At 47.5% G+C, this 27,665-nt stretch overlaps 1 protein-coding gene across 1 annotated transcript in view; it reads right to left on the bottom strand.

The window, feature by feature from the left end:
• The window catches only part of ANKRD11 (ankyrin repeat domain 11), a 119,545-nt gene that overhangs the window by 80,515 nt on the left and 11,365 nt on the right, over positions 1 to 27,665 (bottom strand).

The following is a 27,665-nucleotide window of genomic DNA, read 5'->3' as shown; positions in this document are numbered from 1 at the left end:
GAAGCAGAGCTTGGGAAGAGCCCAGCACAAGGCCCCGGCCACAGTCCAGCTGCTGCCAAAGACAGTGCCCTCTCGACCTGCGCCAGCCCCAGGAGGACACAGCCTGCTGCAGGAGTGACATGTAAGTGCAGGCTGCAGTGTCCACACCATGTGGGACCGGTTCTCCAGGCCTCCAGACCTCAGGATCCCCTCACAAGTCCCCTATGTGGCCCAGGCGCTCCTGCTTCTCCCCAACTTGTTCAGTCGCTCAGGCGTATCCCTCTTTGCAACCCCATGGACTGTAGCCTGCAGGCTCCTATGTCCATGGGATTCTCCAGGCAAGAACATTGGAGTGTGCTGCCATTTCCTACTCCAGGGGATCTTCCCAACCCAAGGATCGAACTCACATCTCTGGCATCTCTTGCATTGGCAGGCGGGTTCTTTACCACTGAGCCACCAAAGAAGCCTGCCCAGAATGACTACTTATGTATTTTAATAGAAATTCAAGTATAAATAAAAATGGATCAAGTTCATCACATCATCTTCTTCCTGGAGTTCCTTTCTTAGACACAAGAAATTATTAGAAGGGAAAAATTAAAATATTTGAACTACACCAGAATATAACTAAATTCTGCCCCCAGAAAAGTCCCAAAAAACCCCAAGCGAGTCTCAATTCTACAGCACACAGCCAACTGCCCCAAGTCCCACTGGATGTTGCATTATGCATGAAAAAGCAAGAACAAATACAAGTCAGAAGCCACCCACAACTCCAGTCACAAAGTAGAAGCCACCTTACACAGGGCTCCCCACTGCTAGTGATACCTGGATACGCATGACTCCTCCAAACGCCCCGTTAAGAACAAAGGCCACAGGCCAGAACCCTAACACCTGGAACAATCTGGTGGGGGCTCTCACTTCACTTGCGCCTTTGTTGAAAGATGGCTCAGCAAAGCACTCCCTCAGGAAGAGGCTGCAAAGGGCCCAGCACCCAAGGAAGCGTACGCACGGTCATTTCCCCATGGCCTCTGTGTCCTGGGAGCCACCAGGCAGGGGTGGGAGGACCACAGGGCACAGGAGGTCCCCTCAGGGACCCGGCTCCCTGCAAGCAGGGGTCGCTGCCCAGCACCTGCGGGGAGACACCTGTGAAGGGAAGAGGGGCACATGGGTAAACTTCTGTATTCTTTCCTCAGATTTCAAATGAACATCCAGCAATTCAAGAAGTGAAGAGATGCGCACAATGTAGTAAGAGAAAAAAAGAGAAGACTATATGTCTTAGTGTACAAAGGCCTCTAACTTTCACTCACATTTCTAACTTCCATTTCAACATATATACACACCTATTCTCACAGGCCCAGGACAGGCACTCAGCCTCCAGAGGAAGACACAACCAACCCACCCACCCTCCCACCTCCTCCCTCTGTGATGGGACCACACACGTGCATGGCCAGTCTGCGTTGCACCTTTACCAACTGGAGGAAAGAATTTTTCCATCTTTGTAAAGAAGTAAATAAAAATTGAAGACTCTGACAAGGAGTCTATTTTTGCCTTGGGCTTCAAATCACTGCAGATGGTGACTGCAGCCATGAAATTAAAAGATGCTTGCTCCTTAAAAGAAAAACTATGAAAAAGCTAGACAGCACATTAAAAAGCAGAGACATTACTTTGCTGACAAAGGTCCATTTAGTCAAAGCTATGGTTTTTCTAGTAGTCATGTATGGATGTGAGAGTTAGACCATAAGAAAGCTGAGCACTGAAGAACTGATGCTTTTGAACTGTGGTGTTGGAGAAGACTCTTGAGAGTCCCTTGGACTACAAGGACATCCAACCTGTCAATCCTAAAGGAAATCAGTCCTGAATATTCACTGGAGGGACTGATGCTGAAGCTGAAGCTCCAATACTTTTGGCCACCTGATACAAAGAACTTACTCATTTGAAAAGACCACAATGCTGGAAAAGACTGAAGGTAGGAGGAGAAGGGGACGACAGAGGATGAGATGGTTGGGTGGCATCTCTGACTAGATGGACGTGAGTTTGAGCAAGCTCCAGGAGTTGGTGATGGACAGGGAAGCCTGGTGTGCTATAGTCCGTGGGGTCGCAAAGAGTCAAACACGACTGAGCGGCTGAACTGAACTGACACAGAGAGTGAGACAGAGCACAGACAGCTGGAGGGGCAACTCCCACAATAACCACCACTTTCCCAGGGAAGAGGGGCTGCAGGCCAAACCCATACCTCACGGTGCAGGAGGCCTTGTTCTCCCAGTTAAATGTGACGGATCCATATTTACAGTCACCAAGTTTGGGGGATTTCCTTGGCAGTCCAGTGGTTAACACTCCACGTTAACTGCAGGGGGCAGGGGTTTGATCCCTGGTCAAGGAATGAAGACCCTAGAAGTCAAGAGCTGCAGCCAATAAATTAGTTAATGAAACAAGTTGCAAGTCCCAAATCTGCTCATTTTCATATTTACTGCTGCTGAGTGCCTGTTTATGATCCTACAAAACCCAAATCCTTTCTCATGATTACCATTCCTAAACTCTTTCTAAAACTTACTACTATGCATGCACTCCTAAATTCCTCATTTCTCTTAATCTAAATTCTAGCTTTATTTTCCCAGATATCTTCACATTTTATATGACTTCACATATCCCCCAGAAATTAAGTAAGTATGTTCTCCATCAGCCATCAACATGTCACACCCCTGGAGAAAGGGCCAGGAAGTCCACAAGAGGTCCACTCCTCACAGGACGTGTAGCCACAACCAGAGGAGCCAAGGGCTAGTTCTGTGAAGGGCTCTCCTGATTCCTTCCCATCCCCACCGCTATTCTCATGGTTCAACAGCAAAGCTGGGTACCTCTGACAGACACCTGTGGCCCACAGAGTCCAAAATACTGACCACCTCGTCCTCTTATGTCAGACCGCAAGGTTTTACTCAAAGGTAAAGTGCGCCTTCATACAGATGAGTAAGGAAGGTGCTTCTGCTGCCTTTAAAGGTGTTTAAGGGCTTGTATGTTAATTATTTATAAAGGGAAATCTACAGAAATGTAAGCAGATGAGCAAGTGGCTGGGTTGAGTGCAGAAATAGGAATTAATTGGAAATAGGTTAAGGGGGATCTTACACAGTAAACCTCGGAAAAATCACTAAATTATACACATTAGATGAGTCCATTTGGGCTTCCCAAGTGGGGCTCAGTGGTAAAGGATCTCCATGCCAATGTTTGATCCCTGGGTCAGGCAGATCCCCTGGAGGGGCAAACAGCAAGCCAATCCAGTATTCTTGCTTGGAGAGTCCCATAGATAGAGGAGCCTGGCGGGTTACAGTCCATGGTTACATCCAGAGAGATGGACATGAATGAGCGACTGAGCACGCATGCATGAGTCCATTTATGCTATGAAAATTAAACCTCAATAAATTCTAAAAAAACTTAAGTTTGTTATCTGCGTAACTGGGCTTTTGTCATGTAAGACCAAAGCTGAGGGTACAACTCACAGTAATTCTCAACAGATCCCTTTGACACATGTATCCTAAATCTTTAACCCTGTGATCTGTGACAGCAGACAGCTCAATGTGGCTGGAGGGACGCGCACCGTGAGGCCAGGCGGTCTGTGCGTGGCCCACCCACATCTCCAGTGCCACCGCCAACCCCCATCTCTCCACCCTCTACCCACCCAAGTCCTCAAAGGTGAGGGTGTCCACATTCTGGATTTGGGGTAACCAAATAATGCCTTGCACTTAGTAACCGCAGAGGTGAACACATTCACCTGTCACAAGTCAAGAATACTTTACGAGGAGAAACGCATCTTCAGCACATTTTCAGTATTCTCTACTATGGACTACTGGTGGTCCAGCGTTAAGACTGTGCTTCCACTGCAGGGGCCACGGTTTAATCCCTGGTCAGGGAACAAGATCCCATATGCCTCAACTAAAGATCCTGCGTACTACAACTGAGACCCAGGGCAGCCAAATGTTTTTTTAAAAACAGAACAAAACAGAACAAAACCACAAAAAGACAAGTTGTACAACTACTCTGTCGCTTAAAAAAAATATATGTATTTATATATATGTACATATATAAAATATACGTATGTGTATGAATACATGGGACAAGCTTAACCATAAATTGAAAGTAATGTTTAAAAATTGTATTTTAAAAACCTTTAATAAAAATAAATTAAGGAGTTTGGGATTAACAGATACACACTACTATACATAAAATAGATAACCAGTAAGAACTACTATATAGCACAGGGAACCATATTCAGTATCTTGTAATAACCTGTAGTGTAAAAGAATCGAACATCTGAATCACTTTGCTGCACACGTGAAACTCAGTTTGTAAATCAATTAACAGTTCAAATAAACAGAGGCAAGGATCCCTCAGACAGAACCTATACTTTTATTAACATTCCTAAAAGGAATTTATAGCTGAGTTAAAGTACTGAAGCTGCTAACCTGATAAAAGTTTTCTCCCTCTACAAAATGACCGTTCTGCCAGCCAAGCTGCCTTCCCTTTGAGCAGGAACTGACTGCCAAGGACCCCAGAACAGCGCCCTCAGCAGCTCAGAGCAGCCACACAGGACGTCCACAGCATGGCTCACACAGAGGCCAACAGAGATGCTCCTGCGAGAAAGCACGTCATCAGCACAAGCTCACAGTGCAGTGAGAAGGAGGACAGTCACTCCCCACTGTGCTACCTGCTGGAGACACAGCTGCCCACACAACAGACGGCATTTACTGTATTACAGAACACGTGACCAGAGGTGGGGCTCTGGAGCCAGGCTGCCCAGGGCCCAAAGCTAGCCTCGCCACTCATGATCTGCGCGGCCTCTCTAGGCCTGGATTTACTCGTCTCAACAACAGAAATGAGCGGGTCTGCCCCTCAGGAGTCAACAAGATGAAATGAGCAGATCCTGAGAACTAGGCAGAACGGCACCTGGCAAGTAGTGCATGTTTTATACTTTATAGCTGTTCCTTCAGTGACAGACAGAAATGACGCGCTCACTAAATACACAGGGGAAAGTGAGTCACAAAGGGCCTGGGGACTTGCCTGGCACCCAGTAGTTAGGACCCCAGACTCCACTACAGGAGCAATCCCTGGTCAGGGAACGAAACTCCCGCGTGCTCCGCAGCACAGCCAAGAATATAAATTAAAAATACAATTTTTAAAAATTAGGCACAGAACTGTCACAAAGCCAGCAATACCACTCCCAGGCAAACACCAACCAGGTGTTCCAAGGAAACTTTACACACTTGCTCATAGCAGCACTGTTCACTATAGCCAGAGGTGGGAACAGCCCACATGTGCATCAACAGATGAATGGAAACAAAGAGGTGCATATCCCTACTTTGCAAACATGAAAGAGAATGGAATCCAGTACACACTACAACAAGATGAGCCCTGAAAATATTGAGAGACAGAAGACCAACCGTGGAAGATGCTCTTGACCTGCAATGTCTAGAGCAGGCAAATCCACAGAGCACCAAAGCAGAGGAGAGGCAGTGAGGGGCTGGGGTGGCGGGGCTGAGGGCCCACAAAGAGCAACTGCTGAATGGGGACAGGGACTCCCTTTGGGTAATAAGATCGTCCGGAACAAGACGGTGGCAGGGGTGACAACACCGTGAGTGTGTCACAGGCCACAGAACCATACACTCGAAGACAGTTAAAACAGTGGATTTCTCAATGTGAATTTTATCTCAATTCTTCTAAAAATCATGAGAATAACGTGAGATGCAAAAAGAGTATCCGTTCATGAGAAACTCTGCTAAATCTATGACAAGAACAGAATAGGTGGTGGCTGGGGCATTCAGTGCTACAGGAACTTCTAGGAGCTGCTGGCCACATGGGGTAGGATAACTGCGGAAATGCACCTGGCAACAGACTTCAGAACAAGCACTGTTACTGTGGAGACGGCACCTGCAGAGATGCCACTAAAACCATCACAGGCACACGAGTCGCTTCCCTGAGAAACACAATGCAGGTCGGACGGACAAGAGAAATGACGTGCTCTGGCTAACGTCAGATCAAGTGAAGGCCCAGAGGCTCCACCTGAGGATGGGCTGCCCCCACAAAAAGCCCCCACCAGAGCCCCAGAGACGCCCTTCCTTGGAAGAGAGGCCAGAGCACATCTGCCTTCTGTCCTCAGAGGGACCCGCTGCTACAAGGCAACCAAGGGAAGACAGTGGTGCTAAGACAAGAGTCTTCTGAACGATTTTTAAAAGTTTATTTAAAATAAAATCCAGTCAACTTTGTTCTTCAAAATATATACCCTGGCTCCTGCACTACCTGAGCACTCAGGTTACGTGATTCAATCTGCAGCAGGGCTTTCGCCGACGTCAAGTCTGCTGGAGTCTGTTAGGTCGACATCTTCCACTCATCTCCAAAGCTGCAGGCCACAAAGCCGCCACTGCACTCAACAACACTTCTTCACACAAAATCCAAACTTGTCTTACATAAAGTAGCAAAACTGGTTTAAAATTCTCCAAAAGAGAAATAAGCCTACAGTCATCTTCTCCACCTTAAAAATACCTCAAGCCCCTCCAGCCCCTGGGCTCAGCACTAGCCCCTCTGGACGTGTCTCACCGAGCAGTGGGGGGCTGTGAGCTCAGAGCCAGGTCAGTGCGGAAAGGTCACATCCTCCCCGGACCAACGCCTGCCGGGCAGGTCGCCTCTGCCACCGCACCACACGTACAGCAGCGCAGTCCCCACGGCCAAATGACTGCAATTCTACGTGCAATGTTCTGTCCCAGTAACAACCCTTACTGTTCTGAACCAGGAAAATGTAACTGTTCTAAATGTCAACACTGTGGTCCACGCTGTGACAGAAGCAAGAGGGCCCATGGCATACCTCTGAAGACAGCCTGGGGCTCCCTGGGCTGCCATCTGAGCTGCATCGGCTCCAGGGGGCCCAACAGGACTTGGGCAAATGAAAGACAAACCTAGTTTTTCAAATAAACGACTGTAAGTATCTTTGGTCAATTATAAAATCTAAGCTTTCAAGCAAAAATACTAAAATTCTGGAAAATGTCTATCCCAGCTTCCATTCTGACCAACGTGGAATAGAAGGAACACATTCATCCCCCTCGCCCTGGACAGAAGTAAGGAATATCGATCTCCAGACTGAACACCAGGCAAGGGGAGAGTGACCCTGAGAGGTGAGAAGCAGGGGAGGGAGAGGGCGCAGGCAGAGGGGCCTCAAGAGGACAGAGCTGCTCCAGGCAGGCTCACAAGCGACCTGCACAGACACCAAGGGCCAAGGGGCGGGAACACCTGCCCTGGACTGACCACTGTTCTGGTCCCATCCAGCAAAGCTGCAAATAAAGAACTGAAAGAAGCCACCGGTTCAAAGGATCTTGACTATCCCCAAGAACAAAGCCCAGGGATGTTTACAGTAACATAAAAATATCCAGCCACAACACGGTACAATGAACAATGCCTGGCACACAATCAGAAATGACCAACACGCAGAGAAGCAGGAGAGCATGGGTAACAACAGGGAACTTGTCAGACGGACTTGGACTCAGATGCTGAAGACTCACCTGCTGATCAGACAGATGAAGATCTGAAGGACTCAAATCCAACTATTGACAAATTAAAATTTCTATAACGTTATGATGTAAAATTTTCTGAGACAAAAATGTCTGGCAGACATCAAAGAATTAAGAGTGGTGTGCTGAGAGACACAACAATAAGAAGTGTCCAAAACGTGGACTAGAAAACACAGGGCACCACCGCGCTGGGGGACACTCAGGCAATCGCCGCACACACGCAAGTGGAGTCTCCAAAAGAGAAAGGCAGGAAGAGAAAATTATTTAAAAACAATAACGGCCAAGACCGGAGAGACCCTGCAAACCCACAGACCCATAAAGCTCAACAAACACCAAGCATAAGAAACATGAATAAAACCTCTCCATATTGGGCTCCCTGGCAGTTCCAATGGTTAAGTTCTGCCTAAGGCAGGGGACATCAGTCTGACCCCTGGTCCGGGAAGATTCTACATGTCTCAGGGCAACGAAGCCTGTGGGCCACATCTACGGAAGCCAGCTCGCTCTAGAGCCTGTGCTTGGCAGCAAGAAAGAGAAGCCACCACAGTGAGAAGGCCGAGCACCGCAAAACAAGCAAGCAGCTGCCACTCGCCGCAACTAGAGAAAGCCTGCACAGCAACCAAGACCCAGCGTAGCCGTAAGAAAAATAAACAAAAATGCTTTTAATAATAAAGGAAATAGGAAAATTTTAATAAGACACTATGCTGCATTATAAACCAAGTTACCTGAACACTCAGCCTTCAGAGGAAAAGGCCTGTTCCACACAGAGGGCTGAGGACAAGCAGGACAGATTTCTGGTGGAGACAGCGCACGTCAGAAACCAGTGGCGCAACGCCAACAAAAAGCACCTGGAGAACGGGGCCAGCCTGCAGAGTGCCTCTCAAACAACGGCAGAAGAAACACATGGTGAGGCAGACAGAAGCTGGAAAAACTCAAACCTGAGTCCACAGTGAGCACATCGCAGAGAGGGACGGAGAATGGAAACGGCAACCACCCAGCTTCTCCGCAGTTTTAACTTCTAAATCTTATAGAACTGCTAACTACACCATATAATTTAGGTGACCTAAAAAATTCTTCCAAGTCTAGGTTTTAAAACCTTTTAACCTTTTTATTTAAATCTCCTTTATAAGCAAAGTAGCCATTTAAAGCAAAAATAACACAGCATGCATTCTATAACATGTAGAGGATGTATCAGAGCAACAAGACAGCCCTTGCCGGGAGGATGGAGCACAGCACAGAGAGAGCAGCAGGCGTGCAACGTGCTGCTCACAACCCTGGTCCCCCACCACCGACAACAACACACACTCCCCGTGGCCTAGCCACACGAGGAACAGCATCATACAGTCTGGATAAACCTTAAAGACAGGACACTCAGTGAGGTGCTGCGCTCAGTCACTCAGTCCTGTCCGGCTCTTTGCGACCCCATGGACGGTAGCTCACCAGGCTCCTCTGTCGGTGTGATTCTCCAGGCAAGAATACCGAAGTGGGTAGCCATGCCCTGCTCCAGGGGATCTTCCCAACCCAGTGAGGTGAGCAGACACAAAAGAACAATGCTGTCCGACTCTGTCACACATCCCTAGGGAAGTCACATTCACAGACAAAGAGCAGCAGCGTGGGGTGCTGGGGGCCGAAAGAGTTTCCTGGGAAGAGCACTTCAGTCAGGGATGACGAGCAAGTTCTGGAAACGGATGGTGGTGGTGAGGGCTGCACAATAATGTTAACATGATGCCACAGAATTATACTCAAAAATGGCTAAAATGGCTTCTTTGTATTTTACCATAATAAAAAGAACACTCAAGTTGGCAATAATCCAGCTTGAATGTAGTTTTACTAAACAAGGAAAAATTCACAGAACCACAAACTATACCATTCTATTTTACTTAGTTAAATTCTCCAAACTTTTTCTCCTAACCTAGGAAAATAAGGACAAACACCTCCTCTGATTAATTTCCACTACACTGTGAAGCTGTATCACGAGGGCACTCCTCTCAGCCACACTCACTGACCAGCAGCGCAGCTCCCACCCCCAATCCCATCCTGAGGAGTCCCCGGGACACGGCAAAGGCCCCTCAGCATCCCTTCAATCAAAGAGATACTACTCTTGTCACAGCTTCATTTCACAAGCAGCCTCATTATAAATACTCATCAATCATCATACATACTCTATCCCAATGTGCTACTCCACAAAGTGTTCAGTTCACAACTCAAAATTAATTCCTTAAGCTGGCATATGCGCATGATGTTAACTGTTAAAGTTTAATATTCCCACAGCTTTCAACATGAGGAAAAAATGTTTCTTCTGTACCAGTCAGAACATGCTTGGAGAAAGAAAGTACTTCCTGTTCAGAGTGCAACTATGTTCACAAAAAGATCCACACTAGTACACTACAATAATGGACTATATCCTTCAGTCTAAATTTCTTAAATGTGGCAAACATCTTAGAAAAAATAAATCTACCACAGCACTGAGAACCAGACCAATGTATCAGTAGCTGACCAGATCAGAGAGACCAGGGAAACCACACAGCAAACTCAGTTCAGTTCAGTTACTCAATCACATCCAACTCTTTGCAACCCTATGGACTGCAGCACATCAGGCCTCCCTGTCCATCACCAATTCCCAGAGTTTACTCAAACTCATGTCCATTGAGTCGGTGATGCCATCCAAACATCTCATCCTCTATGGTCCCCTTCTCCTGCCTTCAATCTTTCCCAGCATCAGGGTCTTTTCAAATGAGTAAGTTCTTCCCATCAGGTGGCCAAAGTACTGGAGTTTTAGCTTCAGCATCAGTCCTTCCAATGAATACTCAGGACTGATTTTCTTTAGGATTGACTAGTTGGATCTCCCTGCAGTCCAAGGGACTCTCAAGAGTCTTCTCCAACACCACAGTTCAAAAGGATCAATTCTTCAGTGCTCAGCTTTCCTTATAGTCCAACTCTCACATCCATACATGACTACTGGAAAAACCATAGCTTTGACTAGACAAACTTTTGTTGGCAAAGTAATGTCTTTGCTTTTTAATATGCTTTCTAGATTGGTCACAGCTTTTCTTCCGATCTATAAGGCCCTAAGTCAAGACTGCTGCAGTTAAAAGAAAGCTGCAAGGACAAAAATCAATGAACTGATGCACTTCCAAATTCGTCCAATGTGTCAGGGTTTAGCAAGCGGGGGTTGGGGGCAAGCCTGTCCCACTGCTGTTTTTGACACAGTCCACAATAATGTACATCTGATCCAAAAATAAAGAATATTTTGCGACAAGAGAAGATTACATGAAACTCACATTTATTGAACTCACTCATATTTATTGAAACATTTCAGTTTCAATAAATAAAGTTTCACTGGAACACAGCTAGTCTCCTTTGTTACATATGGGGCCTCCATGGCAGAGCTGAGCAGGTGCAATGGAGGCCATACACCCCAAAGTCTACAACAGTTACTACCTGGCCCCTTATAGGAAACCTTTGAGAGATGAATTTTAAAAAAAAGACAAGTTTGCATGCTTGAAGAGCTACTAAATACTGATGAGAAAGTCAAATACCAAGATGAGAAAGTCAAATCCAAATCAGACGCCCACAAAAGGCAAAAACCCTACAAGTCACCATGAAGTCCTAAGAGATGACCTACACAGAATCATTAATCACACTGCTGTCAGATGCCATGTGACACAGAACAGGGGTCTGGAAAACGCTGATGTTCAGGGCGCCGGTGCTGGAACCACTTGAGCAGCACAGCTGTGTGCTGGCCGGAGAACAGCTGTCCCCTGCTCCCACTCACTGCACACGCCCCCAGTCTGCCTGTGTCCAGAAACAAACACAGGGTTCTTGGTGACTCCCAAGAAGTCACAGCCACAGCTCCAATCACCAATCACACGTTCAGAATGTCAGGATGCTGACAGCAACAGGGACTGTGAGAACGAGGCTGTATCTGAACCTGGCAGGATGCCGTGGGGCGGCCACCTCACGCTACTACTACTCTTTCTGTAACAGGACCAACTTTGCTGGCAGTTCAACTGTCTGAAGAAGAAATGACTCTCACATTTATCTAAAACCTGAGAACCTGACTCCTTAACTTCTCGCTAAGCCTCAGTTTGGCCATCAGTCAAGCAGAAACCATCCTGCCAACCACACAAGATCGCCAAGGGATGATGGGTGGCACACAAACAGCTAAGCACCTGACAAATGTTAGCATTACGTGTTGGCTAAAAACTAAGTAAATTTTGGAAGAAAATCACACTGACATCAAAGGGAAAAAACAAAGCTTAACTGCTCCCTAAGCTTAGGATAGCTAGGCCAAGCCGCTCAATGAACAGTCTGACCTCATAAACTCAGCATCAAAGGAGCTGTCAGATGAGAAGGGAGAGTGCACCGTGCACAGGGCCACGAACAGCACTTGCCCCCTCAGCCCACACGCATGCACACACGTGTGTACATACACAAATCCACACGGATATACAGTCAGTCAAGATATCACAAGATAACACTGAATTTATAAAAGTCACACACAACAACTCAGTTAATTGCTACCCTCGTACTTTTGGCCTTGACTCACAGCTTGTAGGAACTTAAGTTCTCTGACCAGGGATTGAACCCAGGCCCTGGCAGTGACAGTACCGAGTCCTAACCACTGGACCACCAAGGAATTCCCACTCCCCACGTTATTTAACACTCCTGACACTGTAGTCAGGATCCACCAGTTTAGTGTTAACTTGAAAAGGAAAACCAAAACAGAAAACCAGAAGGTAGTTAGAGTACAGCAAGAGCAAGAAGATCCGGGATGTGCCGTAGAATGCCTGTGCCCCCAGATGACCGTGGAAAGGCATCTTCCCTGCCGTGTCATCCATACCAGCAGCCTGCGAAGTGAGCAGCCACCTTCTTTTCACACCCCTTCAACATGGGCTGATCCCACAACATGCTCTGCATGGCAGGATGGGACAGAAGTGACATTATGCAGCTCAGGCCTCGGGGGTCACATGGCACCTGCCCTCCGGTTCACTGTCCAGGAAGCGTGTCGAGGGGCGCACGCCCTGTCACCTGCCAGCCAGCCACCAAGACAGTCAATTAGCCCATGGAACTAAGGGTTTAACTCTCAAAAACAAGATTGGTTTCATACTCAAAACACAATCCATGTAATTCACAGATTTTACAAACCAGAAAAGCAAAATCATACAATCAACTCAAATAGGTACAAAAGGTGTGGGTTCTGTTCTGTTTGGCTTAGTATTTATTCGGCTGTGCCGGGCCTTAGTTGTGGCATGTGGGAGCTCTCCTTGCAGCACCTGGATTCTCTAGTCGTGGCCCATGGGCTCCACAGCTGCGGTGTGCAGGCTTAGTTGCTCTGCGGCATGTGGGATCTTAGTTCCCAGACCAGGATTCGAACCCGAGTGCCCGGCACTGCAAGGTGGATTCTTAACAACTGTACCACCAGGGAAGTCCCGCAAAAAGTTTTTGATAAAATCCAACATCCATTCCTGATAAAGGGGAAGAAAAAAAAAAAAAGAACTGAGCATATCTGGAATAAAAGGGAACCTCCTCAACCTATGAAAACCCTACAGTTAGTTAATGGCGAGTCCCAGTTAATGGTGAAAAGTGACGGCTTCCCCACAGTCAGGAACAAGCCTCCGACGGGTGGCTACTGCCCCTGCTTCTTTCCATCCCTGCACTGAAGGATCTGGTCAGGGCAGTCAGATCAAGAGGAGACAAAAAGGCACCAGAGTAAAGGAAGAAGTAAAGCTGCCTTCCTGTGTGGGAGGCACCGTCGTCTTCGAGATAAGACAACCAAACCGAGTACAGAGTCACCAGAACCAGTCATTGAGTTTAGCATGGTGGGAGGATCCAAAGTTAAAAAATTTTGACCTCTCTATTAGCACAAAATAATAGTAATTTTGGGAATTTCCCAGTGAGCCGGTGGTTAGGACTCGGAGCTTTTGCTTCTGAGGGCCTGGGTTCAATCCTTGGTTGGGGAACTAAGACGCCACAAGTCACACAGTGCAGTTTTAAAAAAAGGAAATTTTTTTAAAATATCATTTACAACAGCATCAAAACATGAACTACTTTAGAGGAAAATGTGACAAAAGATGTAGAAGACTCTAAGCCTGACAAGTGAAACCCCACTGAGGGAGAACACAGGACACAGAGTCGGCAGAGACCCAGCGCCCATGGCCAGGAGGCTCCAGCCTGCTCAACTTAAGAGTCAGTGCGACCCCAACCAAAACCCCAGCCGGCTTTTCTGTGCAATGTGACAAAGTGAAAGTGAAAGTGAAGTTGCTCAGTCGTGTCCGACTCTTTGCGACCCCGTGGACTGTAACCCTCCAGGCTCCTCCGTCCACGGGATTCTCCAGGCAAGGATATTGGAGTGGGTTGCCATTTCCTTCTCCAGGGAATCTTCCCAACCCAGGGATCGAACCCAGGTCTCCCGCATTGCAGGCAGACGCTTTAACCTCTGAGCCAAAAAGCAGGAAATAAGAGTCTGCAGAAAGAAAGAAAAAAAACTGAGTCTGCAGGCCTCTCTGTGCAGCTCCAGGAACCGTGGGGGTGCTGCAATCAGAGACAGGGAAAGAGACAACCGACAGAGGCGCATGCCCAAACGGACACAGCTGAGTCTCCACCAAGCACAAGGGCGATGGAGAGGAAAGCAGATCCCATCTATATAAAGTTCTGGAAAACACAAAGTACTCTGCAGCAAGTCAGAAGCAAGACAGGGGTGGGGTGGGGGAGCGGCCCTGGACTCTGGGGGTGAAAGATACTTTCACTTTCTTAAGTGTGTTAAAACCACACACTTTAATAGTAAGTACAGTCTACTGCATGTCAGTAACACCTGAGTAAAGCTGGAACAAAACAACACTTAGCTGGCATCAAAGGTCACCCTTAGCCAAGTGAAACAGGTGAGGAAGATAAGCAAGATTATCGTAATTTAGGGCTTGTGTGGTGGCAGCTTTAATAGTCATCAGCTCATGGTGGAGGCGGGGGGGTGGGGCAGGCAGCGCTGAGAGGCAGATGTAATCCCAATTCTAATCAGAACAACAAGAGATGCAATGACCCACGATCGGTCCTGGCTCTGACCCCACCTAACCTCTGCAGAGGGAGACCAAGGTGCCACAGCTGGAGCCCAGCACTCTCAGGACAGGGTGCCCAGTGGCCAGGCTGCGGATGCAGTCAGGTGACCACGGGCTTTGTGGGCAGATGTGGTAGAAAAACTGACGAAGGAAGCTAACAGATTAAAGGAGAAGCAGAGCATCAGCCTCAGGAAGGGTAAAAATCAATCTCTTCTACTCTATATCCTAAACTGAAAAGCACTACTGAACTGCAAACTAGAGACTCTGGAATTTCCAATAATTTCCCTGCCACAGTCTTTGAGCAACTGAGCACAAAAGTCAAAGGACTAGTAACCTCAGCCCCTGAGCATCCAGATTTCACACCCTCGGAAACACAAATCTGAGCCAGGTGAGGACAGCAAGTCAAGGAAGGCTCACAACACAGCAAGCACACGGCAAACTGGCCTGGAGGCCCGGTGCCCCACAGGAAGGGCTCTGCAGAGGCCACCCCGAGCAAAAGCGTGCAGCCGCGGTCAGGAGGAAGCACGGCACAGCAGGCTTAAGGTACGACCCACCACCCAAATCATACCCTCAGGTGCCACGCAGCAACGGACAGAAGAGGGAAAAGGAACCCTTCTCTAGCTATGTATTTGCTTCAGGCCCTTAGGACCCTAACTGCCAGGCCCTGCCCACCACAAACGGGGCAGCTTAGGGGTGTCCGCAGCTGCGCCAAGCACCACAGCATTCACTTTATCTTAATTTTTACATTATATTCACCCTCTGCCATAAGGGTCCATGAGGGATAAACTTAGGATAATTAGCACTTTTCCCCATGTACCAGGCATACATCATCACTCACAGACAGACAAAGATCTGTAAACAAACAAGAGGCCTCTCCAGAGTGCCACCACACAGGTTCCACCACGCAGGAGCAGGCAGAGGTGGGGACAGAGAAGGAAAAGGGCAGGTGGTGGACGCTCCAGATCAAACGGCAGGCATCCCACCTTCTCTCTGAGATGCCCTGCTCAGGGCCAGGGCGCAAAAAGGCACAGCTCAGCAGGAGGCAGAAGAGGAGGGGCCAAGCAGAGTGGCCGAGCACCCTCTCCACACACCGAGGCTGGGCACAACACATTCTTATTTTTGCACAAAAGTGGGAAGAGGGTGCCAAAATCTGTAAGTTGGGTGTGACGTTTAGGCGATACAGACAGTAACTAAAAAGAAATCACTTCAGACTCCCACAACAAACCCAAGTCATGGAACACAGCCATGGAGATGGACACAGAAGCAAGGGAGATGCAGCGGGGTCCAGACAGCCAGAGCCGATGGCCGCCACAACACCTGCTCCGGGGGGGCCACCACGCACCAAAACAGCTTCATGGGTGGGAAGACAGTTCACCGAAGGACAACTGTTACACAGAACAGGAACCCACGACCAGAGAAGGGAGCGGGGACGTCCCCTGGAGACGGAGGATGAGAATCCACCAAGAGGGTGCCGACGGCACAGCCAACAGAGGACCAGTCGTGACATGGAGAAGGCTGACTGGGGAGCGGAGGCCTGAGGATGAGCAGTGGCACCAGACACGGGGCAAGGGGGGAGAAGGCACTCCCAGGCAGGAAGCACCCCATTTAAGACCTGGAAGAGGGCCATCTCCTTAAGGAAAAGAGCAATGGAGTCAGAGCACCATTTCAGAAACTCACTTTGGTAACTGTGTGGAAGCATCAGGGACCCAGAGAAGGACCAGTAGTAAAAGGGAGGGATGACGGGGAGAGAGCTGAGAGGAGAGACAGGAAGGAGGGTGTTTACGGGAAAACACGGAGAAAGACCTCAGAGAACGCCCCACACAGAGGCTGAGCCCAGCTGGAGGAGCGAGAGGCTTGAGAGCTGCAGTCAGGATCACCCTCTACCGCCTCCTGCAAGAGGAACCTGGAGTATGGAGGGGGGTTCAGCCCAGAGCCCCGTCCGGGGTTCCCTGACACACCCATCACCGTCCGGGCAGGTACACACTTGAGCCTCAAGATCCCACATGTGCGAGCAGGCCCAAGAGGGCGGGAAGCATGGGCACCACGCAGCCAGAGCCAAGAGCCAGAGTTCTCAGAGGCCCCATCCCAGGAGCCACCCAGGGCGGACGCTCAGCGCGTGCCTGGTCCTGGGAGGGGCCCCTGCTGGGAGAAGGGCGGCTGGCATGAGGCTCAAGATGCAAGCCGAGAGGGGGCTCCTGGGCCAGGAGGGGCGGAAGCAGACCCCGAGGGCATGAGGAGGGGACGACTCTCCCGATGCCTGGCCGTTGACCAGGTGAGCCCAAGCGAGGACCCCAGACTCCACACAGCGGGCACTCAAGCCTCCATGGTCACCTGTGAGGTATCGTGCGCACCCACAAGCCCCTCCTGCTCCACCTCCTCACACAAACAAGTAACGACAGGGGACACGTTGCCGAAAGCGTATACAGGCCTCTCGGACACAAAGTTCAAGGGAAGAACACCAGAACACAAAGTGTTCTGTCACTCAAAGGGAGGCTGAGCCACACTGTGCTGAACTGCCAAGAGCCCGTCAGGAGGCCTGGTAGCTCAGCCCCGACCAGCACTCACCACCACGCGGGACTGTTTCCACAGCAACCAGAAAGGAAATACAAGGCAATCAGTTTTACATGAAAATTATTCTCCATTACAATAAAATGCTACAGTCAGGAAAAACATTTTGACAAAGAACCAGGTAAACAACATCCATAATGTTAATGCTAATTATTCATTCACCATCCATACAACTTTTCCTTATGTTTTAAAATACTTTGTATTATATTACTCACCCCAGAAATTTAAAGGCTATTTCATGTCACTAAATATTACTGTCAATAAAGCATGCTGGGTCTTCCATCTTTAAACGAGGAAAAAGTGGCAGATGACATCACAAAAGCAAGTCAACAAGTACAAAAATTACAATCAAATCAAACTTATCTTTTCTCCAGTATCTACATGGATCAAGAAATGGCCTCAGAAGTCTGAAGAAAGATCAGACATAAAAACAGCTGAGCAAGACAAAGATGAAAAGATAGAAATATACAAATTCTAAGAACAAAACCATCTTAGCCAATGCCTTCTCACATCAAAACCACCAAGTTACAAACACAATTCAGGCACATCAACCAATTCTCAAAAACCAGAATCAAATTCAAAAGTCCGTCTTCCACACCCCTAAGGCTGCCTGTATCTTGCCACAGCCTTAGGAGCTCAGTCTCATGCCGCGACAGAGCTCCGAACTCTGAGGAAAAGTACAGCACGCAGCAACCCTGGCACACGCGGAAAGGTGCGAGGCTCGTGGGGCCACGCCCGCCTCCGAGCAGCCCCACAGGTCCTGACTCACGGACAAGGCTCTCCCCACAGCAGCAACGGCTGACGCGGGCACCGGGCTGCCCCCCTCCCGCCTGACCAGGGGTGACTGGTTCTTCCACAGAGAGGCTCCAGCACCTCGCCTGCCAATAGCACTGTGATCACTGCCGTCCTCACACAGGCCAGAGAAAAGGCCTGGGCCAGCAACTGACCCCATGACCAACACAAGGCCCACCCCTGCACCCTGACTGGCATTCCTTCCCCAGACCAGTTTCCAGTTATGTCTGGAAACTCTCCAACCCAAAGAGAAGAAAGATAGCCTGCAAGATGCCATCTTCTCCCCTCCTGACCCACACGCTGGTCTGAAGGTACCTGAGTCCGGAGGGGCGGGCACTCACCATGGTTACGCGCGTTCTGTGGTCCAAAAGGACCTTCACGATCTAATGAATGTGCGGATGCTGCCAGCTTTACTACAAACTAAAACCATGACAAATTTTAGTAAGACTAACTCTCTAACCAATGACTTTTTCAGCCTTTTCTAGAGAGAAATCTCTAAAATACAAACACCCACCAAATACCAGTCCCTCAATGTACGGAAGCTTTCATCTGTTCAGAAAGCCTGGCCATCCTGACAGACCTCTCAAAGGTCAGAACTGCGCTGCTTTTAAAACAAATCAAAAGCACTCAGATCCCACTGGTGGGCCGTGAGCCAACACAGTCTCAGCAAAGCCCTGACCTCACAATCCTAGGAATGGAACCCACAGCTGACACTCATACCAGAAGGGTGCACAAAGCTGTCATTCTGTCACAGCGAGATGCTGGAAACAAGAAAATGTCCATCAGGAACAGGCAAGTTAGGTAAGTTGTGGCACATATACGTTACCACGATGGAAAACATGAAGCAGCTCCACAGGTATTAACACAGAACAAACTCAAAGAATAAGTGGAAAAAAAACAAAGTACGGAAAAGCATCTATCCACACAAACTCAAACACTCACACACACGAGGCCACCCAAGGGATGTGAAGGAAGTGCCCTGGAGCTCAGCACTGGGGGACAGGAACCAAGGCTTCCTGTGCCAGCCCACAGAGAAAACCTTGTTTTCAACAGAAACTCGAGCATAAAGACTAAAGTGGGAAAAAAAAAAAAAACTGGGAAGACAAGACAGTACAGCTTTGGCCATCACAGCAGGGGTGATCTACGCTATCACCACAACTCTTAACAGTCCAAAGCAGAGGAATTTTTGCTTTCTATTTGGTCTGAAAACCCTAGGCCAGCAAGGCCCACACACACATACCTGTCCAGCTGCTGGGGTTACTTCCATGTTCCCTCGGATCACGTGACGCAAGCCCTGGAAGTGTCCCCTGGAAGCAGTCCTCGCTGTGCTCACAGCAGAGCAGACCTCAAGTCCAGAGAAGCTGGGCTCTCTGAGGGCATCAGAAGTGCTGAGTGGGGACCAGACACACTGTTCCCTCTGGGCAGAGAACACACAAACACGGGTGCACAGGCCGGCACCTGGACCACACACAGCTGGTCAAACGGGTGAAAGTCCGCCCACGAGCAGCCTCTGTGGCCTCTCCACCAAGAAATCACTCTTAAACCTGAGCAAATTAACAATGACTCACCAATACCACCTGACACCTGGTTCACATTTAAATGTCCATGTGTCCTCAAAACACTTTAATTGAGGTGTAACTGACACGTAGTTCAAAACATTTTTTTTAAAGCTCTTCTGTTCTCTCCCTGCAAACCAGGACCCAAGCAAGGCTTCCTCACTGCCTGTGGTCACTAACACAGGTTACACAACAGCACAGGACTTCCATGGAGGTCCAGAGGCTGGGAGTCCACCTGCCAGTACGGGGGACACAGGTTCAATCCCTGGTCCAGGAAGATCCCTACAAGCCATGGGGCAATTAAGCCCATGGGTCACAACTACTGAAGCCCAAGCTCCTAGGATCCGTGATCCACAGCAATGGAAGCCACCACGATGAGAAGCCTGTGCACCTCAACCAGAGAGTAGCTCCTGCTCGCCACAGCTAGAGAAAGCCCATACGCAGCAACAAACACCCAGTGCAGCCATAAGTAAATAAATAAAAATTCTAACACATCAGCACAGCTCACAGACAACACCAAGCACGGCATCGGTGACACCGAGTTTCATCGCCTGGCTAAGGTGGGACCACGAGGTCTTTCTACTAGAACGACATACAAGTCACTGTGCAACCTAGAAGTCATCAGTGAGGCGACTTTTTGTCAGTACTTGAATATTTTTACCCAAAAAGGTAAAAATGTTTAACCCAACTCTAATCCAGATGACCTTTATATCTACTACTGCAGGCAGGAATCCCTTAGAAGAAATGGAGTGGCCATGATGGTCAACAAGAGTCTGAAATGCAGTACTTGGATGCAATCTCAAAAACGACAGAAGGATCTCTGTTCGTTTCCAAGGCAAACCATTCAATATCACAGTAATCCAAGTCTGTGCCCCAACCAGTAAGCTGAAGAAGCTGAAGTTGAACAGTTCTACGAAGACCTACAAGATCTTTTAGAACTAACACGCAAAAAAGATGTCCTTTTCATTACAGGGGACTGGAATGCAAAAGTAAGAAGTCAAGAAACACCAGGAGTAACAGGCAAATTTGGCCTTGGAATACGGAATGAAGCAGGACAAAGACTAATGGAGTTCTGCCAAGAGAACGCACTGGTCATAGCAAACACCCTCTTCCACAACACAAGAGAAGACTCTACACATGGACATCACCAGATGGTCAACACCAAAATCAGACTGATTTTATTCTTTGCAGCCAAAGATGGAGAAGCTCTATACAGTCAACAAAAACAAGACCAGGAGCTGACTGTGGCTCAGATCATGAACTCCTTATTGCCAAATTCAGACTTAAATTGAAGAAAGTAGGGAAAACCACTAGACCATTCAGATATGACCTAAATCAAATCCCTTATGATTATACAGTGGAAGTGAGAAATAGATTTAAGGGCCTAGATCTGATAGACAGAGTGCCTGATAAACAACGGACTGACGTTCATGACATTGTACAGGAGACAGGGTTCAAGACCATCCCCATGGAAAAGAAATGCAAAAAAGCAAAATGGCTGTCTGGGGAGGCCTTACAAATAGCTGCAAAAAGAAGAGAAGTGAAAAGCAAAGGAGAAAAGGAAAGATATAAACATCTGAATGCAGAGTTTCAAAGAATAACAAGGAGAGATAAGAAAGCCTTCCTCAGAGATCAATGCAAAGAAATAGAGGAAAACAACAGAATGGGAAAGACTAGAGATCTCTTCAAGAAAATTAGAGATACCAAGGGAACATTTCATGCAAAGATGGGCTCAATAAAGAACAGAAATGGTATGGACCTAACAGAAGCAGAAGATATTAAGAAGAGGTGGCAAGAACACACAGAAGAACTGTACAAAAAAGAGCTTCATGACCCAGATAATCACGATGGTATGATCACTCACCTACAGCCAGACATCCTGGAATGTGAAGTCCAGTGGGCCTTAGAAAGCATCACTACGAACAAAGCTAGTGGAGGTGATGGAATTCCAGTTGAGCTATTTCAAATCCTGAAAGATGATGCTGTGAAAGTGCTGCACTCAATATGCCAGCACATTTGGAAAACTCAGCAGTGGCCACAGGACTGGAAAAAGTCAGTTTTCCTTCCAATCCCAAAGAAAGGCAATGCCAAAGAATGCTCACCGCACAATTGCACTCATCTCACATGCTAGTAAAGTAATGCTCAAAATTCTCCAAGCCCAGGCTTCAGCAGTACGTGAATGTGAACTCCTAGATGTTCAAGCTGGTTTTAGAAAAGGCAGAGGAACCAGAGATCAAATTGCCAACATCCGCTGGATCGTTGAAAAAGCAAGAGAGTTCCAGAAAAACATCTATTTCTGCTTTATTGACTATGCCAAAGCCTTTGACTGTGTGAATCACAATACACTGTGGAAAATTCTGAAAGAGATGGGAATACCAGACCACCTGACCTGCCTCTTGAGAAACTTATATGCAGGTCAGGAAGCAACAGTTAGAACTGGACATGGAACAACAGACTAGTTCCAAATAGGAAAAGGAGTACGTTAAGGCTGTATATTGTCACCCTGCTTATTTAACTTATATGCAGAGTACATCATGAGAAACGCTGGGCTAGAAGAAGCACAAGCTGGAATCAAGATTGCCAGAAGAAATATCAATAACCTCAGACATGCAGATGACACCACCCTTATGGCAGAAAGTGAAGAAGAACTCAAAAGCCTCTTGATGAAAAGTGAAAGAGGAGCGTGAAAAAGTTGGCTTAAAGCTCAACATTCAGAAAACAAAGATCATGGCATCTGGTCCCATCACTTCATGGGAAATAGATGGGGAAACAGTGTCAAGACTATTTTGGGGGGCTCCAAAATCACTGCAGATGGTGACTGCAGCCATGAAATTAAAAGACGCTTACTCCTTGGAAGAAAAGTTATGACCAACCTGGAGAGCACATTGAAAAGCAGAGACATTACTTTGCCAACAAAGGTTCGTCTAGTCAAGGCTATGGTTTTTCCTGTGGTCATGTATGGATGTGAGAGTTGGACTGTGAAGAAGGCTGAGCGCCGAAGAATTGATGCTTTTGAACTGTGGTGTTGGAGAAGACTGTTGAGAGTCCCTTGGACTGCAAGGAGATCCAACCAGTCCATCCTAAAGGAGATCAGCCCTGGGATTTCTTTGGAAGGAATGATGCTAAAGCTGAAACTCCAGTACTTTGGCCACGTCATGTGAAGAGTTGACTCACTGGAAAAGACTCTGATGCTGGGAGGGATTGGGGGCAGGAGGAGAAGAGGACGACAGAGGATGAGATGGCTGGATGGCATCACCGACTCGATGGACGTGAGTTTGAGTGAACTCCGGGAGTTGGTGATGGACAGGGAGGCCTGGCGTGCTGCGATTCATGGGGTCGCAAAGAGTCAGACATGACTGATCAACTGAACTGAACTGAACTGCATCCAGACTTTCAACCAGTTAACAGGAAACACAGGACAGAGGAAGAACAAGTCAGACCCCAGAACTAGACAACTCAAGGATGTTCTTCCATCTATGGGTGACTGATCTGGCTTCAGGAGTAAGAAACAAACAGGGTGCCTAATGCTAAAGACCCTAAAGGAAAGGTGTAAACATGGCTTGGGGTCAGCTAGGACCCAAGTAGGGCCCCCACAAGCTGTGCTATAGCCCACAGCACTAAACAGCTCAAGATACTGGTGAGGGTGAGATGTCAGAAGGTCTACCTCTCGTTTCCAAATTGCCAGGCAGTGTACACACCCCACAGACAATGCAAACAGGGCAAACTATTAACAAGAGTTGAATCTAGATGGTAGCACATGGGTGATCACTGTACTCTTCCTGACTCTTTATATTTCTGAAAATTTTCATACTAAAAAATTGGAGAAATGGACTCCCTAGTGGTCCAGTGGCTAAGATTCTGTGCCCCCAATGCAGGGGACCTGGGTTCAATCCCTGGTCAGGGAACTAGATCCCACATGCTGCAACTACAGCCCAGTGCTACCAAATAAATAAATAAAAAATTTTAATTGAAGGAAAAATTTAAAACATTTTTTTTTCCACTCAAGTTTGCTGAACTTAGTAATAGGTACTTACAAAATCAACTAAAAGTACTCGTTACACTGGGTATCAGATGATAGGGAATTAGTTTATTCCGTTTAGTATGACAAAGGTAACGTGATTGTGTGAGTAACGGGCCTACGTGAAGTTTTTATGGACCTGTAGTTTGCTTTAAAATATTTCAACAACATAATAATTAAGCAAATACGGCAAGATACTAACTGTTAAATCTAAATGATACATACAGGATGTTTATTTTACCATTCCGTCCTCTTTTAAAAAAAAGGGGCTTCTTAAAAAAAAAAAAAAAAGAGTGTTACTGGTGCAGCTGCTGTGGAAAACACTCCGGCAGTTCCTCAAAAGTTAGACACAGAACCACCATGTGATCCACCAATCCCACTTCTGGGTGTGCACCCAAAAGAACTGAAAGCAGAACCTAAACCAGTATTTGCACACGCATGTTCACAGCAGCACTATTCAGAACAGCCAAAACATGGAAACCTAACCATCAACAGAGAAAAGGAGAAACAAAACGTGTTCTATACACACAATTCAGCCTTTACAAGGGAGGAAATGACGCCACAACAGGGATGAACCATGCAAACATCACGCCAAGGAGAAGAGGCCGGGCACAAAGGGTTAAGTATGCAGAATCCACGTCCAGGGCCCTCTAGACAAGTCAGTTTCATAGAGATGCGGGAAGGGAAGCTGGGACAGTCTCCCTGAGCAGAAGTGAAGGAGTTCTGAAACAGCAATAATGGTCAAATGACACTGTTGATGTACTTAATGCCACTGAATTGGACATTTGAAGTGGTTAAAATGGTCAATTTTATGTCATTTTATCACAATAAGTGAAGTGAAGTTGCTCAGTTGGGTCCGACTCTTTGTGACCCCATGGACTGTAGCCTACCACACTCCTCTGTTGTGGGATTTTCCAGGCAAGAGTACTTTGACATCTCCTTCTCCAGAGGATCTTCCCAACCCAGGGATCGAACCTGGGTCTCCCGCATTGTAGACAGACGCTTTACCATCTGAGCCACCAGGGAAGTCTTATCACAATAAAATTTTTTTAAAAACCAAAGGATGAGAATACTTTGGCCACCTGATGCAAAGAGCTGACTCACTGGAAAAGACCCTGGTGCTGGGAAACACTGAGGGCAGGAGGAGAAGGGGGCAACAGAAGATGAGATGGTTGGATGGCATCACCAACTCAATGGACATGTATCTGAGCAAACTCCAGGAGATAGTGAAGGACAGGGAAGCCTAGCGTGCTGCAGTCCATGGGATCACAAAGAGCTGGATACAACTTAGCAACTGAACAGCAACAACAAAGGATGAGAAAAGTCTAAGAACATACAGATGGAGAGGACAGCCCCCACCTCTATACTAGAGCGCCTAAAGAGGACTCCACCTAAAAATGAACAAGTGAAAGGCAAAACCAACGCAGCAGGCAAGAGCTTTCTAAGCTGCTTCCGGAAAGCACGGGTCAGTGTCAAGGCACCTAAGACGAGGGGCCCCCTGCCTGATGAGCCTGTTTCTACTACATCTTCCCTGAGCCCACACACCGAACACAAAGGTCTCACCCACGAGTAAGAAGCATTAAGCTTTCTCAGTGGTGAGGGCCTGGACTGACCAGCTTCCCAGGATGTGGGAGACTGTGGGGACAGAGCTAGAATCCCTTCTCTCTCCAGCCTGCATTTCTCTTCTTTCACCCACGTGCTGTCAGAGCACTGGTGACAATATATCTTTGAATATTATTAGCTGTGCTCCATGGGAAAACAGGTCCCATGACTGATACATTTTAAATCTGAAAAATTAGACCTTGTATTTGTTTTTTTGGTGTGTTTTCTTCTATCTCCAACTTATGGCTTCCAGAGAAACCAAGGGAAGAGGGAAATGGCTTACTGCGGGGAGTGCTCAGTAAGTTGGTTCTGCACCCACCTCTACAGGAACAGTCTCCATCGGGACACCACGGACAGGGCACAGAAGCAGTGACGGGGTGCTTGCCCACCCAGCCTGGACATGGGTTCTGGGGAGTAGCACACACGGGGCCCTCCGGGTTGGCAGTCCCCAAGCCTTGAGGACCTTACCTTTACAGTCATGTCTGACAAAACTGGAGGGCACGTGTGAACAAACACTCAAAAATGAGAGAGAGGGATAGACAAGAACTGGAGGGTAAGTAAAACCAAAGCGTTGGAGCTGGGTTTTCTTTTGAAATCCCTCAAATCTGTCTAAAAATAAGACATCCTATTCCAAACACCTCAGTAAAAAGTAAAGGCCCTGCACCCTTAACCAATCTGATGCCTTCAGCCCACACGTGAACCTTCCCCACAAGTTCTCAGGGCTTGGCTGCCACTGGAGGCAACCTGGACGTCCTGCCCCAACGGGCAGCTCCCCGGCGGGGTGACAGGCACGCACTGGTGGGGCTGCTCCCTGCCTCACGCCCGCTCCACCGCGGGCTGCTGGAGAGTGCTGCTCACACGTACCCACTCCTGGTCAAGTCTGCCAACCACCAGCAGCTGCTTCCTACCTTTGTCATCACCATTCTAGGTAAGTAATGAAAAGCCCTCGTTATAATGCTAACCTCGAGGTACCACCCCTCGGCAGAACGAAGCCTTGATTGTTCTGAAGTTCTCCAGGATGAGGGGATCTGGAAAGCTCACCGTGCCTAAACTGAGACATCTCACGGTGACACACCTGGGCACCAACATCAACGATCCCAAGCAGGTAAACATCCCACCACTGGCACGGACACCACACCTCCTGCTCCCCATGTGTCCCCCACCCAACACTCAGTCCCTGGAGACTCAGTCCTTAAGGGTTTCAGTGTCAGATAACTGACCTCGGGAAAGTGTAGGGTCACTAGAGGGCAGTTTTGTTCCTGCATAAAACAAATATGACCCGATATAAAAATATCCTACTACTCAAAGTGACTTTTAATGAAACTGAAGGCTATTTAAAGCAGCCGACTTCCTAGATTCATCAGCACTTAACACTTGCTTCTGTATAACCTCAACTTATAAACTGTGTTTACCTTGTTATCTTTTTAAGCAAATACAGGTACAGATATACTAACAAGGACAGGCGCAGAGCGGTCCCCAGGTGGGCCATGGGCAGGCTTGCCCTCTGCATTCCCACAACTAGATCTTGTAGTCAACTTTGGTATTTTTTTCATTTTACTGAAAAATAACTTAGATTACTATATAAATTGAAGGTGCACAGCATGATGGTCTGATTAACAGACATTGTGAAATGATTACACTAGGTTCAGCTGATGTCCATCTTCTCATTAGACACAAACAAACAAAAGAAAAGGAAAATACCCTCTCCTTTCCCTGAAGACGCTCAGGCCTTCCTCTCCTGGGTGTGGCACACCACACCAGAACTCAGCTGTCTTACAGCTGGGTTTGTACCTCTTAACCACCTTCCTCGAGTTCCCCTCTCCCCTCCTTCCGCCTCTTTTCTAAGACTTCAGTGTTTTGTTTTCTTTTGTTTTCGATCCCACACATAAATGAGCTTATACAGCATTTGTCTTTCTCTGACTGATTCACTTACATGATATCCTCAAGGTCCATCCATGTTGTTGCAAACGACAGGCGTGCCTCGCTTTTATGGCTGAGTAATACTCCACTGGATATCTGTACTACATTTCCCTTATTCATTTATCTATCAACAGATACTTCAGTTGTTTCTCTATCTTAGCTATTGAAAATAATGCTTCAATGAACATATATCTTTTCAAAGTAGCATTTCCATTCTCTTAGGATAAATACTTAGGTGTAGGCTGTTGGCTCATGCAACCGTTCTAGTTTTCCTTTTTTGAGGAGCCGTCACTGTTTCCACGGTGGCTGTACCAGTTTACATCCCACCAACACTTGTTAGCTGTCTTGTTGGTAACAGCCCACTCTGACGGTGTGAGGTAACAGCTCACTGTCATTTTGATGTGCACTTCCCTGATGATTCGTGATGCTGAGCACCTTTTCATATGCCTGTTGGTCGTTCATATACCTTCTTTGGGACAATCTCTACTCAGGTCCCTTGGCCATTTTTTAAATTGCATTATTTGTTTTTTTGCTATTGAGTTGTATGAGCTCTTTCTATATTTTGGATATTAACTCCCTATCAAATACATGGTTTACAAGTATTTTCTCCCAATTCCATACATTTTCTTTCCACTTTGGT

The sequence above is a fragment of the Bos indicus x Bos taurus genome, chromosome 18, assembly GCF_003369695.1.
Source record: "Bos indicus x Bos taurus breed Angus x Brahman F1 hybrid chromosome 18, Bos_hybrid_MaternalHap_v2.0, whole genome shotgun sequence".
NCBI classification, from domain to species: Eukaryota; Metazoa; Chordata; class Mammalia; order Artiodactyla; family Bovidae; genus Bos; species Bos indicus x Bos taurus.
Note: the sequence above shows the minus strand (reverse complement) of the source record. Positions and strands in the feature narration are given on the sequence as shown.